The sequence below is a fragment of the Staurois parvus genome, unplaced genomic scaffold (genome assembly GCF_062004578.1).
Source record: "Staurois parvus isolate SC_StPar_1 unplaced genomic scaffold, SC_StPar_1.0 ptg001467l, whole genome shotgun sequence".
NCBI classification, from domain to species: Eukaryota; Metazoa; Chordata; class Amphibia; order Anura; family Ranidae; genus Staurois; species Staurois parvus.
The window spans coordinates 45448-63967 of record NW_028319263.1 but is presented as its reverse complement, the minus strand read 5'-3'; positions in this window follow the sequence as shown (position 1 = coordinate 63967).

The window sequence follows — 18520 nt, the reverse complement described above, 5'->3', positions numbered from 1 at the left end:
AAAAGCTGATGAGCACAAATGGAGGAAAAGGGACCAAAGTGAAATTTACCAATTTGAGGGCAAACTGTTAAAGAAAATCTGTAAGTTGAATAATGAATAAAATAATATATCCAGTTCATTGGCATTACATTTACAGCTACTGCTTTAGGGTCTCTTCCCTATATATACTGTATATTCACATAGGGCTTGATTCAGAAAGTTGTGGTACCATGTGGTGTGGTTGTGGTTCCGTGTGGTGTGGTTGTGGTTCCGTGTGGTGTGGTTCCGTGTGGTGTGGTTGTGGTGCCGTGTGGTGTGGTTGTGGTGCCGTGTGGTGTGGTTGTGGTGCCGTGTGGTGTGGTTGTGGTACCGTGTGGTGTGGTTGTGGTACCGTGTGGTGTGGTTGTGGTTCCGTGTGGTGTGGTTGTGGTTCCGTGTGGTGTGGTTGTGGTACCGTGTGGTGTGGTTGTGGTTCCATGTGGTGTGGTTGTGGTTCCATGTGGTGTGGTTGTGGTTCCATGTTGTGTGGTTCCATGTTGTGTGGTTCCATGTTGTGTGGTTGTGGTGCATGTGGTGTGGTTGTGGTGCGTGTGGTTGTGGTTCCATGTGGTGTGGTTGTGGTACCGCGTGGTGTGGTTGTGGTTCCATGTGGTGTGGTTGTGGTTCCATGTGGTGTGGTTGTGGTACCGCGTGGTGTGGTTGTGGTTCCGTGTGGTGTGGTTGTGGTTCCATGTGGTGTGGTTGTGGTTCCATGTGGTGTGGTTGTGGTTCCATGTGGTGTGGTTGTGGTTCCATGTGGTGTGGTTGTGGTACCATGTGGTGTGGTTGTGGTTCCACGTGGTGTGGTTGTGGTTCCACGTGGTGTGGTTGTGGTTCCACGTGGTGTGGTTGTGGTACCACGTGGTGTGGTTGTGGTTCCACGTGGTGTGGTTGTGGTGCATGTGGTGTGTTACTGTATATCCAGTTTATCTCATGTAATAACATTGCAGAAAGTGATTGCAAATATTTTTTTTCTCCTAGTAAAATATTAAACATGTTATTCTTATCTTCTCTGTGCAATGGAATTGCACAGAACGTCCACGATCCTCCTCCTCCTCTGGGGGCCCCTGCCAACTCTCTGGGCTCCTCTTCTCAGTGTGCCACCATAGGAAGCCGCTTCCTAAGGGAGTACACCTGTGAGCTCACTTCCAAGCCCCGCTGCGTGGATCTATTAACACACACAGAGCAGCTTAGCCATGCTCTTTGCTCACAGGATTTGATTGACTCTCTGATTGGCTCTGTGAGCAGAGAGAGAGTCACTGCAGATAGGCACAGCTCTGGATTGAGATCGGGCTCAGGAAAATATACAGGGGGGTGAGGGGGCGATACAAATACAGGGACATTTTTTACCATAATGCAGGGAATGCACTAAAGGATAAGTTCACCTTTAAAGAAAATGATAAATGCACATTTTTATGGAGGTAAAAAAAACATGCATTCAATATTATTTTTTTAGGAGCCTGCAAAGCATTGCACCCGTAATCAGCAGATCATGGGTGCAGTGTCAGGCTCCTGCAGACAGTTACTGAATGGCAGAAGGAATCAATGAACTACAAGAGCACTCATCTGCGCTTTGGTAGTTCATTGAGAACTACAAGCTGTCAGCCGCAAAGGATCGATGGTACTTGTAGTTGATTCATTAACTCAGCTGCATGGGCAGAGACACAAACAGCTGCACTTTTTCTGAATAGTGACAGCAAGAGCGGGGAGGAGATCCCCAGCCTGCTGTCAAAAGTGGGGGGATCGGGGGGGGAGGTAGGCATCAGGGGGGATCAGGGGAGGCGGGAGAGGAGGCAGATGCTGAACATGCGACAGATTACACCCTAAATATGGGTGTAACCGGATGGGAACAGTGCAGGAGCGGGTTGCCGTTTACAAACGGCATACGCATTCACTGCCAGTGTGTGCTCCCTGGGATCTCGCAGCACTGCGATCCGGTGCCTGCTGTGTGAGGTCTCAATCGTGATCACTGATTGGCCAATCAGTGATCACATGAATAGTAGTAAGCAATGATGTCACTTCCTGACATCATTGCTTACTAATTGTGAAAACTGTGAATGATCACAGAGATCACATGGTACAGGGCAATTCACAACACCCTTGTACCATGTGACAAGCTGTGACCAATCACAGCTCGCATAGTATTTCTCAATGGCTGCAGCCAGAAAGAAGGAGAAATTAATTATTGCTTTTACAGCCTTTATGGGTATAAAAGCTATCAGTGTAAAAAAAGAAAAAAAAAATCTTCATCACCCCCCACAAGTAGTACAGTGTCACTATGGTGACCCCACACTGCTAGGATGACGGTATATTAAAAAAAGAAAAAAAATCAATAAATAATAATATAAAAAAAATAAAAATGTAAAAAAAAATTTTAATAAAATATAATTTTTGGTTATAAACGAATTTGGGTAATTTTTTTAACTAAAAATATAGATGAATACATTTTGACCAAGATTTAATAAGAAAGATTATTTATTTGCAAAATTTTATAAGAAAAACACTTTTTTTTCAAAATGTTTGGACTTTATCATTTATATAGCAAAAAAACAATTCAAATCCCAGCGGTGAATAAATACCACCAAAATAAAGTTTTATCTGTCTCAAAAAAATGCTAAAATATTCATCTGGGTACAGTGTTGCATGACCGCGCAATTGTCATTCAAAGTGTGATAGCGCTGAAAGCTGAAAATTGGCCTGGACTGGAAGGGGGTGAAAGCGTCCGGACTGGAAGGGGGGAAAGCGTCCGGACTGGAAGGGGGGGGGGGGGGGGGGGAAGCGTCCGGACTGGAAGGGGGGGGGGGGGGGGGGGAAAGCGTCCGGACTGGAAGGGGGGGGGGGGGGGGGAAAGCGTCCGGACTGGAAGGGGGGAAAGCGTCCGGACTGGAAGGGGGGGGGGGGGGGGGGAAAGCGTCCGGACTGGAAGGGGGGGGGGGGGGGGGAAAGCGTCCGGACTGGAAGGGGGGGGGGGGGGGAAAGCGTCCGGACTGGAAGGGGGGGGGGGGGGGGAAAGCGTCCGGACTGGAAGGGGGGGGGGGGGGGGAGTGTCCGGACTGGAAGGGGGGGAAAGCGTCCGGACTGGAAGGGGGGGAAAGCGTCCGGACTGGAAGGGGGGGAAAGCGTCCGGACTGGAAGGGGGGGGAAGCGTCCGGACTGGAAGGGGGGGGAAGCGTCCGGACTGGAAGGGGGGGGAAGCGTCCGGACTGGAAGGGGGGGGGAAGCGTCCGGACTGGAAGGGGGGGGGGAAGCGTCCGGACTGGAAGGGGGGGGGAAGCGTCCGGACTGGAAGGGGGGGGGAAGCGTCCGGACTGGAAGGGGGGGGGAAGCGTCCGGACTGGAAGGGGGGGGAAGCGTCCGGACTGGAAGGGGGGGGAAGCGTCCGGACTGGAAGGGGGGGGAAGCGTCCGGACTGGAAGGGGGGGAAGCGTCCGGACTGGAAGGGGGGGAAGTGTCCGGACTGGAAGGGGGGGAAGCGTCCGGACTGGAAGGGGGGGAAGTGTCCGGACTGGAAGGGGGGGAAGTGTCCGGACTGGAAGGGGGGGAAGTGTCCGGACTGGAAGGGGGGGGAAGTGTCCGGACTGGAAGGGGGGGGAAGTGTCCGGACTGGAAGGGGGGGGAAGTGTCCGGACTGGAAGGGGGGGGAAGTGTCCGGACTGGAAGGGGGGGGAAGCGTCCGGACTGGAAGGGGGGGGAAGCGTCCGGACTGGAAGGAGGGGGGAAGCGTCCGGACTGGAAGGAGGGGGGAAGTGTCCGGACTGGAAGGGGGGGAAGTGTCCGGACTGGAAGGGGGGGAAGTGTCCGGACTGGAAGTGGTTAAAGTAAAATATGTCCAGCCTTTATAACCTGAAGTCCAGTTATGAATTGTATTTCATAATTACGTTGGTCCAGCTTGGGAAGATCAAGTATGCGTATGCTACACCTGTGGGATCCGTGAGGAAGCCGGAAATCTCTGCAGTAGTTCAGCTACTATTATGACCTCTGCCGTTTTCTGGGTACCATGCCGAGTGGCTGTCAGAGCATAGTAACTACAAGGAGATTCTAGCTCAGCACAGGAACCATTCACATTTATTCTTGCACATTTTTCAATGAAAGCTCGGCATTCTTGATGAGGTGGAGAGGTGGGGTGGTGATGCTACAATCTCCTCCAATCAGAAAAGGTCTTGCTTTCCTTACAAATAAATGCTAAGTGTTTTATGAATATCTAGCACGCTGAAGACCGCTGCATGCACCATAGTAGCGGAGATGACTTCAGTGATTTTCAGCTTCTGCAGCGGTCCCACAGGGACCATATGCGCACTTAGATTGGACCAAGCTGGACCAATGTCACTCTGCTATAAATTCTATACCTTGGGTTTAGCATTTGTTCATCAAAAACAGAAAATTCTCAGATATTATTAAAACCTAAAACACAATAAAGAGTTATTAGCCAACTTCAGGCACAAAAAAATACTCTTGTGGTGGTCCCCCTCCCCCTCACAATGTAAAGCATGTTAAATGCGTGTTATATCTATGGATGTCATAAACATGGGAAATACCTACCTTAGTCTGTGCTCCAGCAGGGCCCTCCAGAGCTGTGACCATTCCCTCGTATCTTTTTCTCTAAGCTGCTCAGGGCCATGGTCTCACTCTTGCTGCTTCTATGAAGGGTTTATAGCCCTGCCCAGGCCAATGTTCAGCTTTGTCGCAATTTCACACAAATAGAGCGTTCTTTTGGTGGTATTTTCTCCCCGCTGGGTGTTTTATTTTTTGAGCTGTAAACAAAAAAAGAGCAAAAAATGTGAAAAAAGTTTTTCTTTGTTTCTATTATAAAATTATGCAAACAGGTAATTTTTCTCCTTCACTGATGTGCATTGATGAGGCTGCACTGATAGGCAGCACCGATGGGCACGGATAGGCAGCACCGAGAGGTGGCACGGATAGGCAGCACCGATGGGCACGGATAGGCAGCACCGAGAGGTGGCACGGATAGGCAGCACTGATGAGCTGGCAGTGATGATGCTGCACTGATATGCAGCAATCAGGCTGCACTGATGGGCACCGATAGGTGGAACTGATAGGCGGCACTGATGGGCAGCACTGATGGGTGGCACTGACTGACGTCACTGATGGGTGGCACTGACTGACGGCACTGTTGGGAAGCACTGATGGGTGGCACTGATGAAGGGCACTGCTAGTCACTGGTGGGTGTCACTGCTGGGCAAAGGTGGGTGGCACTGCTGGGCACTGATCACCAGAGCACTGATCATCAGTGCTGATCTGTTTTTTGACAATTGCCGGTTATCCACAGTACTTTCCTCACTCTGTGACAGTGTGAGTGCAACCGACAACTGCATTTACCCGGTGATCAGCGTGTCATTGGACACGGCTGATCACGTGGTAAAAGGCCGCTGTGATTGGCCTTTTACCACATCATGTGATCAGCTGTGTCCATAGGACACAACGATCACGGAGATCGCCGGGTGACGTCCTCCCAGAACTGGACAATCGTCATTCGGCTATAGCCCGGGTGTCAATGGTTAAATCCCACACCCTTCACCCAGCAACTATTTTTTCAGGCATCTCTCCATGTGTGCATTTTCCTGCCTTCCCCAACTTCCCTTTAGATGGGCTCAGGCCGCATGCTAAACTCCCCGGGGTCTCATGCAGCTCACAGGACACCCCTGATGTAGTGCAAGGGCCTGCCTCATTGGATACAGAGTGATTGGATAGATGGTGTGTCCTCCTATTATATAGTTTTGGTAAATCTAAAGTAGATTGTACAGAGAATGTACAATCAGATTGTATAGCGTATGGCCACATTGATACACCTAAAATTACCTAGCTGCGCTTAAAGTGTCAATAATTGGTAATGGCACCCCAAACACAGAAACACACATTTCCACATGAAAAAACAGGTGGCAAATGCAGCAAACCGTGCAGTAAAAACTTGCAACTCGCACCACGCCAAAATGTCCCATGAGCTACTTTGCCACGTATAGCGCAGCCCATTGAAATCAACAGGCTGTCCTATGTGTGTCACTGGAAAAGAGTCCGAAAAAATGCGCTTCTGCTACTCTAGGTGTGAATGGGGTCTGAAAGTGAAATTGGTTTGTTTACACATGAACAATGAGGCTCCATTCACATCCCTGTGTTTGTGAACTCATTGCAAACTGCACAGAACAAAAATCTTGAGAAACTCGTTTAAATAAGAAGCCCTGTTGGACTATAGAACAACCCCCACCCCTTTATCTCATAGCATAAAAGGAGCTGTTTTGTAGTCCAGCGTATGAAAACTTGCCATGCCTGATAAGACGACTTACAGAGATGTACTGAATATGGTCTTTTTATTTTGCCTAGATTTACCCTCAAATATCTACTAAAAATGGACATACTAGGCATAAAAGGATGGCATTCCAAGAACAGAATGATATGAATTGAAGCTGCAGTCTCATGGTCAGCGGATTTCCAGACAAACAGATGACAATTAATCCTATGTCTTAACATCAAGGACACGAGACACGGTATAATAAAGGTTCATACAAGTCGATGGTAGGAGTCCTTGTCTCAGGATTCCTGATGATTTGTCCTTGCTCTATCCTTATCTACAGGCTGAGATATTGCAGAGATCAAGTTACTTCATACTATAAAGTCTCAGCAAGAAACTAGAAAAGCTGCAATTTCTGGGGCAATCGTGTGAAGTGTTCTTGCCTCCACCAGTAGTCTACAACTGGAGTGGGCGGAGTAACTGGGTGGAGTGGGCGGAGTAACTGTTGTGTGGTTGGAGTGGGCGGAGTAACTGCGAAAAGGTTGGACTGGGCAGAGTAACTTTATGGAGTGGGCGGAGTAACTTTATGGAGTGGGCGGAGTAACTTTATGGACTGGGCGGAGTAACTTTATGGAGTGGGCGGAGTAACTTTATGGAGTGGGCAGAGTAACTTTATGGAGTGGGCAGAGTAACTTTATGGAGTGGGCAGAGTAACTGTTGTGTGGTTGGAGTGGGCGGAGTAACTGTGGAAAGGTTGGATTGGGCAGAGTAACTTTATGGAGTGGGCAGAGTAACTGTGTGGAGTGGGCGGAGTAACTGATGTGTGGTTGGAGTGGGCAGAGTAACTTTATGGAGTGGGCGGAGTAACTTTATGGAGTGGGCAGAGTAACTTTATGGAGTGGGCAGAGTAACTTTATGGAGTGGGCAGAGTAACTTTATGGAGTGGGCGGAGTAACTTTATGGAGTGGGCGGAGTAACTTTATGGAGTGGGCAGAGTAACTTTATGGAGTGGGCAGAGTAACTTTATGGAGTGGGCAGAGTAACTTTATGGAGTGGGCAGAGTAACTTTATGGAGTGGGCAGAGTAACTTTATGGAGTGGGCAGAGTAACTGTTGTGTGGTTGGAGTGGGCGGAGTAACTGTGGAAAGGTTGGATTGGGCAGAGTAACTTTATGGAGTGGGCAGAGTAACTGTGTGGAGTGGGCGGAGTAACTGATGTGTGGTTGGAGTGGGCAGAGTAACTTTATGGAGTGGGCGGAGTAACTGATGTGTGGTTGGAGTGGGCAGAGTAACTTTATGGAGTGGGCGGAGTAACTGATGTGTGGTTGGAGTGGGCAGAGTAACTTTATGGAGTGGGCGGAGTAACTGTGTGGAGTGGGCGGAGTAACTGTGTGGAGTGGGCGGAGTAACTGATGTGTGGTTGGAGTGGACAGAGTAACTTTATGGAGTGGGCGGAGTAACTGTGTGGAGTGGGCGGAGTAAAGATAGTAAACATTACACTAACCAATTGATTGATGAAATGTAAGCAGTGCGCATGGCAAGCTGGATAGAGTGAGAAATGCATTTGAACGTTGAATGATTTCTATAGCACATTGAATTGCGATGTTGTTGCCCAAAGTGCTTCACAGTTACATGAAAACTACATTTATAAACACATTCGCAGCATTATCACCTCAAATACTCTCTACTGTACAAAACTTATTTCCAAACCTTTAACCAGAAGCCGGCCAAACTGTCACCAATTCAAAATTAGATTTCAAATAGGGCAGAGAAGAGCGGTTAAAAACAAACTGCTCCAACTTGCTCACTTCACTGGCGTCTTCAAACGGTCGTAGTTTTAAAAACTATAAATCCTACAGCGAAGAGCTTTATATTCTGAGAATCACAAGACCCAGACCTACATTTTGATGCATAGTATGTCTCTGAAATATTAAAAATGAAGACACAGTCGCAGTTTAGAAATTGCCCTTCAAATTTGAGGTGGCTAGAGTGGAGTCAATGAATGTCAATGGGCGTCGTGAGTTGCAAATAAATGGTCATATTGTGAAAACTATCAGGACTATGGCTTAGCCGTGGACATTTGTAGTGGCAGCCGGGATAGCTGAACGTTTTGATATAAGATTTGTGTAGGTGGGCTTGAAAATGAGGGAGTGATGGCAGTTTAGAAATCATGTCCTGATTTTTCAGCTCCCACTCTAGCTTTTGTCAGCTCCCACTCTAGTTTTGAACATTCCGCCATTCTTTCCTATGGGATGAATTTCACCACAAAAACGGTGATATTTGGTGAACCATTCGGCGAAACGTTCCACAAAGTAATAGCACACCAATCGGGAACAATCCGCACATTTCCGTATATTACGGTCTATGTAGTGTAAAAACTGTGGGAGGAGTTAGGGGGGTAAATTTGGCTGTAATAATAGGAATATATATGTGAGATAACAGGAAGTGGTCGCCATGCAGGAACACTTAATTAGGAATATTTCCAAAAGCAATTTTCGGATGTTTGTTGCAACTGCCAAAGAATATGTCCTTTCTGGCTATTGTCTCTTCTTATTTAAACGAGTTTCTCGAGATCTTTTTTCGTAAGTAATATTTTGATGACAGCATGGATACATAGAGATACATTTCCTGTTGTCCACTGTTAGTTATTCAATGGAGATGTAATGGCTCTGGGCCAGCAGCCTAATAAAAGGACTTTTTGCCAGGATATTGAGTCAGGATAGGTAAAAGATTCACCTCTCGCCTAAATGGAAGAGGTGAATTGGATTGTATCTTTGGCAACATCAACAGGAGAGCAGTTACCATCAGACACGGTGGTCCTGGGTGGGATAAACCAGCATGTGTTTCGGCTACTAGGTGCTGATTAAATTGACAAAGTGCTTGCTTTGATTTCAAACTGATAATTTCATGACTGTGTTGCTTCTGGTGATATCCGTTTAGGAGTACATATTAATTATCATGTTTATTAGACGGTTGTAGATTGTGTCTCCATCACTCCTAAAGCTATTGCAAAAAATAGCGCTGATTTTTTTCAAATTTATTTTTCCTTTTTCCTTTCCCTTATTTTACCAAAATTGAAGCCAGATGGAGATGACATAAAGAGCCTTTCTTTGCTTAGCGTCGCCTCCAACATAGGTCCAGGTGATTACTATGTCAAACAACTAATGAGAGATGAGACAACGTAGGCCACTGTGATAGAGAAGGGATCATCAGCCTACATTTTCTGTTCTTTAGAAGTACGAAAATACCTCTCATCTATCATAATTGACGATATCATGTTGTGCAAAGCACTTTCAATGTCTAGTAGGAAATACATTAAGATTACTTATGTACAGAATAGGTCACTCAGTTTGGTGTATCTGGCCTGCTTGGCTTAAAAAAAAAACCCAAAAAAGTATATAGCACCTCAAAGGCTAATCAGCAGTATAAATTTATTAAGGACGTAAAAAGTATACAACTTGTATCATATAATCATACAATTCACGTACCGTTCCTATCCACCCCTCCCAGCACTCTACCCCCACCAATCCCCCCAATGTCATCCCACACATCCCTCCCTCTCCCTCCCAGTGCAACCCTAGCACCCCCACTGGTCCCCCTTCCCTAAACCAGAACATCAAGGGCTAACCCCCCACCCCTCCGTATAATCCCTAAAGTCCCCCTATCCCGTGAGAATGGATCAACTCCCCCGGAAAGTCCCTCTGTAGCTGTGCCTATAAAAGATGAATGTACATGGACATGTGGATCCCGCTGAAAGGAGAAGTCCTAATATGTACTATGCACTGAGTATTGTTTCACAGCAGGAGGGGAAAGCAACAGGAAAGGCAACGTGAATTCTTCCAAATATGTGTAACTCAGTTCATAGCTGGTGTAGGTATGTTCTCTATCCTCAGTAACATCTCCAAAGCCTTGCAGGCTGGTCCTCTGACAGGAACAATTCAGGTCCAGCCTACTAATGACAGGTAGCTGATTGACTCTGCATGCTATAAACCGCTATGTAGAAATCTTGTACCAGCACAGTAGTAATGAATGCGAAACGATCTCACCATGTGAAGGCCGCAAATGTCCATGCATGTCCATGCATATACTCTCAGTGGCCGGATGATACAAAGTCCATTAGAATGTAGCAATGGGCAGCACAGTGGCTAATTGGTTAGCACCTTTACCTGGCAGTACTAGGGTTGTTGGTTTGAATCCCAGCCACGGCACCACCTGCCTGGAGTTTGCATGTTCTCCCTGTGCCTGCATGTGTTTCCTCCGGGTACTCCATTTTCCTCCCACACTCCAAAGACATTTTGGTAGGTTAATTGGCTCCTGTCTAAATTGTCCCTAGTATGTATATGTATGAATGTAAGTTAGGGACCTATGATTGTACGCCCCTTGAGGGTTAGGGACTGATGTGAATGTACAATATATATGTAAAGCACTAAGTAAATTGACAGCGCTATATAAGTACCTGAAATAAATAAATGTCCATATGTAAGTCCAGGTCAACACATGCTCACAGACTGGGCTAGAGAGCCGGCATCTCACCGGGGGATTCCACAAGCAAGGAGGACATGATCCCTTCCGCCATATAGATACTAGCCTGCTTTGGCAACAACGACATGTCTATAATGGCAGGATGGTTTTGCTGGCCAAGACCTCAAGAGAAACATTGATTGCATGTATTTGAAAACCTGTCCTTGCTATTCCGCAATCACTTCTCACTTCTTCCCAATTCCTTCCTTCTGCACTGAAAAGATTTAATACGTTGAGCAAGCCAGCTTTGTTAGTATATGGAGTACTCTACAACCCTCTATAGATTTGCTGGCCTGATAACAATTGCGGCTGCATGCCCCACTGTCCGTTGATGTCTGTAACCAGCCTTAGTGTATGCCACGTGTACATTGAGGTGCACTGTTAGGCGGCACTGATGAGGTGGTATGTCATCGCCGCTGGGTGTTTTATTTTTTGCGCTATAAAAAAAAAGAAAAAAATTTGAAAGAAAAAAAAAAGTTTTTCTTTGTTTCTATTATAAAATTTTGCAAACAGGTAATTTTTCTCCTTCACTGATGTGCGTTGATGAGGTTGCACTGATGGGCAGCATTGATGGGCACTGTTAGGTGGCACAGCTAAGCAGCTCTGATAGGAAGCACTGATGAGCTGGCACTGCTAATGCTGCACTGATATACAACAATGATGGACACTGATTGCCAGCATTGACTAGCAGCACTGCTGGACACTGATGGGTGGCACTGATGAGCAGCACTGATGGGGGCACTGCTGGGCACAGGTAGGTGGCACTGCCAGGCACTGATATGCACAGGTGGGTGGCACTGCTGGGCACAAGTAGGCGGCACTGTTGGGTGGCACTGCTGGTGGCAGTGCCCTGATGATCGGTGCCGATCTGTCCTCTGACAATTACAGTACTTTCCTCTCGATGTGACAACGTGAGGAAAGTGCAGCCGATAACCAGCAACTGCATTTACCGGTGATCTGCTGTGTCATTGAAATATATAGCAATCTTCCGAAAAAAATGCAAATTTTTTCGAATCCTCACTGGACCAATAATTATATGAAACCAATGCTGAAGATACGAAATGGATCCCGAAAACAAATCGGTTCAACATAATGAATGTGATAAAATGAAATTCTTCAATGAATGAATGCATCTGAAATGAGACAAAACAAAAATTTCCAGCAATTCTAATTTTGAATACACAACGTGGATTTACATCCTTTGTGACTATTGAAGAATATACCGTATTTCAATGAAAATTTTTGTGCCCAGAGTTCAGCTTGAAGTATAACTAAAGGCAAAACTTTATTTTTAGTTTTGGACAGAGCAAAGATGGATTAGAACGCCTGTCAGGCCTTTATTGCTGTCTGTGCCCCCGTTAGGGAGATTCAACCTCCCTATCTGACTTGTTTACTATTATCATTGAAAGTAAAAGAAAATCCCAAATTTTAGGTTGTCCCCAGTAAAGTAATAGAGGGGAAATCTTCCAATGGGGTCACTGGTTATGCTGCCATGGGGGGGCCCTCAAGGGCATCCTTTAATTTGTAGGATGTTCCTCTCACTTCCTGTTTTGGTATGGGACAGGAAGTGAAGGTAAATCTCTGTAATGGGACACAGATGGCAGAAAAAAATCTGACAGGGGTTCTAACCCTCCCGTACTCTATCAAAAATGAAAAAAAGTTTGACTATAGTTCTATATTAACTGTCAATCTGCTGTCCAAAGGTTATCTTTTTAGTTTATCCATCCATTCTTGTTCCAGGCAATTTCAGGTCTTCCTGGTATAGCCTATAGACTTCACCCTTAGGGACATTAAAGCCTGTCCAGTATTAAATTATCACCATTATTAAATGACTGAATCACTTTATTATTTATCAGTCCCACACTTCTATGTAGGAGAAACTCAGCTTTTCGTCTTATCCTCGGCATGACACAGTTAGCAGAAAACTATTTTCTACAAATAAATCCCAGATTCCAGATACTCATCGCTTATACTATTTTACACATTTTCCTTAATAATGGGGTTTGGAAGAATTCAAAGCTTTATAGAAAACTATTATAAGAATGTTAAACCTTTGTGTTTATCACATCTATTAAACAGGAACTTTCATGCAAACAGAGTGTCTAAATCTGTGTGACTGTTATTTGTTTGAAGAGATCCTGTCTTCACACTTGTACTGGCCACAGACTAAGCAGACTAATAGGTTCTTTCATCACCTTGGAGAACTGCCTGCTGGGGCAATCATTTAACAAGCTCTGTGTCTCGGCAAACAGCAGCACTGAACTCCACTTTCAATTACTAGTTTATTATTACAAGATGCTCAGGGGCTCGAGTGATGAGTGCTACATGCCAAGTAACTATGGGCTTCTTGTGATGTTCTGCTGGTGGAGACATGGAGGGCAATGAAATATGACTGTGGCCCTCTCCAGCGATGACAAATAGACTTTGCAATGGTCTAACTTGACCACCTCTGTTGAAAACACATGTTCTTGTCCTCCATATCATTCTTATGGCGAAGGTGTAAATTCGCTAGCTATACACAAAATGCATTATAATTGTATTTCCAGTTACTGCTGTAATGATTTTACCATTTTGTAAAATTAATCAAACATTTTTATACATGATTAGTGTTATGGGGATATATTAAGGCTCTGCATTGAGCATACAGGTGAAACTCGAAAAATGAGAATCTGGTGCAAAAGTTCATTGATTTCAGTGCAGCAACTTAAAAGGTGACACTAATATATGAGACTCATTCCATGCAAAGCAAGATAGTTCAAGCCGTGATTTGTCATCATTGTGATGATTATGGCTTACAGCTCATGAAAACCCCAAATCCACAATCTCAGAAAATGAGAATATTCCATGCAATCAATAAAACACGGATTGTACATAGAACAATATCGCACCTCTGAAAAGTAGAAGCTGCATATGTACTCAGTACTTGGTTTGGGCCCCTTTTGCAGCAATTACTGCCTCAATGCGGCGTGGCATGGAAGCTATCAGCCTGTGGCACTGCTGAGGTGTTATAGAAGACCAGGATGCTTCAATAGCGGCCTTCAGCTCTTCTGCATTGTTCACTCACGTCTCTCATCTTTCTCTTGGCAATGCCCCATAGATTCTCTATGGGGTTCAGGTCAGGCGAGTTTGCTGGCCAATCAAGCACAGTAATCCCACGGTCATTGAACCAGGTTTTGGTGCATTTGGCAGTGTGGGCGGTGCCGAGTCCTGCTGGAAAATGAAGTCAGCATCCCCATAAAGCTGGTCTGCGGAAGGAAGCATGAAGTGCTCCAAAATCTCCTGGTAGATGGCTGCGGTGACTGTGGACTTAATGAAGCACAGAGGGCCAACACCAGCAGATGACATGGCTCCCCAAATCACAGACTGTGGAAACTTCACACTGGACTTCAAGCATCTTGCAGTGTGTGCCTCTCCATTCCTCCTCCATACTCGGGGTCCTTGTGCCTCTCCGTTCTTCCTCCATACTCGGGGTCCTTGGGCCTCTCCATTCTTCCTCCATACTCGGGGTCCTTGGGCCTCTCCATTCTTCCTCCATACTCGGGGTCCTTGGGCCTCTCCATTCTTCCTCCATACTCGGGGCCCTTTGGCCTCTCCGTTCTTCCTCCATACTCGGGGTCCTTGGGCCTCTCCATTCTTCCTCCATACTCGGGGTCCTTGGGCCTCTCCATTCTTCCTCCATACTCGGGGTCCTTGGGCCTCTCCATTCTTCATCCATACTCGGGGTCCTTGGGCCTCTCCATTCTTCATCCATACTCGGGGTCCTTGGGCCTCTCCATTCTTCCTCCATACTCGGGGTCCTTGGGCCTCTCCATTCTTCATCCATACTCGGGGTCCTTGGGCCTCTCCATTCTTCCTCCATACTCGGGGTCCTTGGGCCTCTCCATTCTTCATCCATACTCGGGGTCCTTGGGCCTCTCCATTCTTCCTCCATACTCGGGGTCCTTGTGCCTCTCCATTCTTCCTCCATACTCGGGGTCCTTGGGCCTCTCCATTCTTCCTCCATACTCAGGGTCCTTGGGCCTCTCCATTCTTCCTCCATACTCAGGGTCCTTGGGCCTCTCCATTCTTCCTCCATACTCAGGGTCCTTGGGCCTCTCCATTCTTCCTCCATACTCAGGGTCCTTGGTTTCCAAATGAGATGTAAAAGTTGTTCTCATCAGAAAAGAGGACTTTGGACCACTGAGCAGCAGACCAGGTCTGTTTTTCTTTAGCCCAGGTAAGACGCTTCTGACATTGTTTGTTGTTCGGGAGCGGCTTGACAAGAGGAATACGACATTTGAAGCCCATGTCCAGGATCCGTCTGTGTGTGGTGGCTCTTGATGCACTGACTCCAGCCTCAGTCCACTCCTTGTGAAAGTCCCCAACACTTTTGAATGGCCTTTTCATGACAATCCTCTCTAGGTTGCGGTCATCCCTGCTGCTTGTGCACCTTTTCCTGACAATCCTCTCCAGGCTGCGGTCATCCCTGCTGCTTGTGCACCTTTTTCTTCCACACTTTTCCCTTCCACATAACTTTCTATTAATGTGCTTGAATATCTGCTTGAGGTACAGGATGTATGAGCAAGCAGATATACTGACAGGAAAATTCAATGAACACAGCGCCATGGTAGTTCACTGAAAACTACAATCCCACAGCCGCTATGGCTGTCTGGACTGTGGGAGGGTGCCACGGGCACATCGGTGGCTGTGGGAACATGTTACATGTTCCTCCCTAAAAACAGGTGGAAAATGTAACATGTTCCAAAGGAGAACTTATCCTTTAAAGATATCCTGCCAAAAACTAAAGAACCAGGAAAGGCATCAACCCTTAACCCTCCAGGACAGCACCTAATTAATTTAAACCTGATTATATGCTTCTTCTTGCAATGCATTTGTGGTATTTTTGCCAGCAGCTAACAATTTTTATACTGCAGCCTTTTTTGTTTTACAGGAACCAGACTCGGTGTTTATGGTATTGATATTTTCTTTTATGCCATCTTCCAAGTTTTGAATTATTTTGTAGGCTTCCGCTCATATTTCTTGGGGCATTAGTATATCTATTTTAGTGTTTTGTTACTTGATTCTTGTTACTTTATTCATAGTGATGTTTTTTATGTATTGCTGCTGTAATCCAATATCTCATCCCTTTAAATACCCATTGCATGCTATATATTCAGTGCGTTCCACAGCTTATTCCAAGACAGTGCTAAAAAAACAAAGATGTAACTAGAACCTTCAGGGCCTCGATGAAAGAAACCAGGAAGGTCCCCCCTGACCTCTGGTCCCAGGGCCCTTCCCACCGATCCCTGGGTCCTTTACTTCAAATGAATGGGCTGTCATGCATGAGCAAAAGCAGGCAGCACTGCCTGCACTAGTATGAACCAGGCCTTACTGGCCACAAAAACATCAGCACCATTTCTGAATGAGCTGCAGACTTTACATCTAACTCCATTATTGGAAACCATCTACTAGGGACTGCTGGAGAGACGCTTTACACCACAGCATCACATCGCTGTGCTGACACAACCGTCTGGCTTGGCATGATTTTTGGAAAGGAAACCCATGCTTTTTTTGTACAGAGTTCCCCTTTAAAATCCATACCAAACCTGAAGGACCTGATATGAATTTTGGTTGGAAGGCCCCACTTTTTTTGTACTATCCCATTGTTTACATTCACCCGTCAGTTTGCAATCCCCAGCTGACAGCTGCATGTGCTTGTTGGGGATGAGACACGCCATTTCTGGATGCCAGTGGGTGCCGGCTTCTTGACAAGGAGCCCTGAGCGGGAAGCGGTCACATTTAGCAGTGGTAGTAATACCGCTGCTAAATACTTCACTTGACACTACATCTGTAGTTGGCCAAACAGCCATTTGTTCTGCTGGTCACACGGAAATCTCCATAGCCTGTACACAGTGCTGAGGTCTCCCTGCTGGTCAGTCTCAGTCTTTAGCGTTCCGTTATTTTCTCTCCTGGTAATTGTTCGTTAACACTTATGGTCGAATATGCTTATGGCCATTTTTCTTTTAGGATTGAATGTTAGGGAATGTTACATTTGCCAGGTGAAAGGCAACAAATAGAAACTGACACTACACACACATCACATACTGTACATTATTGGTAATATTTGTACTTTTGCTTACAAAGCAAGATTTCTTATACATGTTTTATAAATAGTCATCACATGTTAAGGGTTACTTTACCTTCAAAACACTTGGGGATCTGTCTTCAAGGGTGGCCAATGCCATGTGTATGTGAAGTCTCGTACACCCCCAGCTGACAGATCTATGGGGAAGATTTGACCTTTGACCTTGATTAGCTGGAAGTGGTTTTATCAGCATATCTTGCACTTTCATTTCTTTCTCCAAAGCATAAACATGCACACTTAAGCAGGCCATAGATGGTTGGAATCTCGGCAGGTTCAGAAGGAACTGGCTGAGATTCAGACCATCTATGGACAGGCTAATTGTATCCAGTTCGATCACTATACGACTTGGGTACAACCAGCATGCTGGATTTTTACATGCAATTATTGCCAGTGGCCATAGCCACCAGCAGTGATCACTGTGTCCTCCCTGCAGGGACAAATCCCAGCCCTCCCCCCAGCTCCACAGGACAGATTTTCCCATCAAAACTGACTGCGGATTTTCTTTCCTGCAACTATGTGTTGAAAATCACATCATCTATGGCCTGCCTTAGAAAAGACAAGCATGCGTGCCTATAGACTCCTAGAGGCATCCCAGAGGTTGCCTGAACTACGCCTTCTCCTCTGTGCATGGAGTAAAGTCATTTGGGAAGTGCCTCATAACACTACAGCAGCCTTCGCAGCTTTCCTGGGCAGCACAATGAGGGCTGACTTGACAGCACATCTCTGCAGAAGGGGAATGGTGACTAATATGGGGTCCTCTGGGGCAATGAACCATTTGCAACTGGGACTGCTTTCCCTATACCATTGAGGAAACTGCACTTGTTGAGGGAAGCACTTTTGATTTAGGAAAGCTTTATTCTAGAGATTTTTTCTTTTTTAAAAATTCCCATGTCTTTCCCTAAAATATATATGGGGCATTTAGCAGGCAGGTTAGGTCTGCATATTGGGAGCAATCTATGCATATCTAGGAACAGGCATGAGTGCATCTGGTGTCCTATAGTTGTTAGAGGTCAGTGACTCCCCAGGTATTAAGGGAAGGATATACAGTGGATATAAAAAGTCTACACACCCCTGTAAAAATGTCAGGTTTCTGTGATGTAAAAAAATTAGACAAAGATAAACCATTTCAGAACTTTTTCCACCATTAATCTGACCTATAAACTACACAACTCGATTGAAAAACAAAAGTGAAATCTTTTAGGGGGGAAGTAAATATAAAAAACTAAAATAATGTTGCATAAGTGTGCACACCCTCGTATAAATGGGAATGTAGCTGTGTTCAGAATTAAGCAATCACATTCACAATCATGTTAAATAGGAGTCAGTACTCACCCGCCATCATTTAAAGTGCCTCTGATTAACCCCAAATAAAGTACAGCTGTTCTATTAGGTCTTTCCTGACATTTTCTTAGTCACATTCTACAGCAATAGCCATGGTCCGCAGAGAGCTTCCAAAGTATCAGAGGGATCTCATTGTTAAAAGGTCTCAGTCAGGAGAAGGGTACAAAAGAATTTCCAAGGCATTAGATATACCATGGAACACAGTGAAGACCGTCATCATCAAGTGGAGAAAATATGGCGCAACAGTGACATCCCCAACAGTGACATCACCAA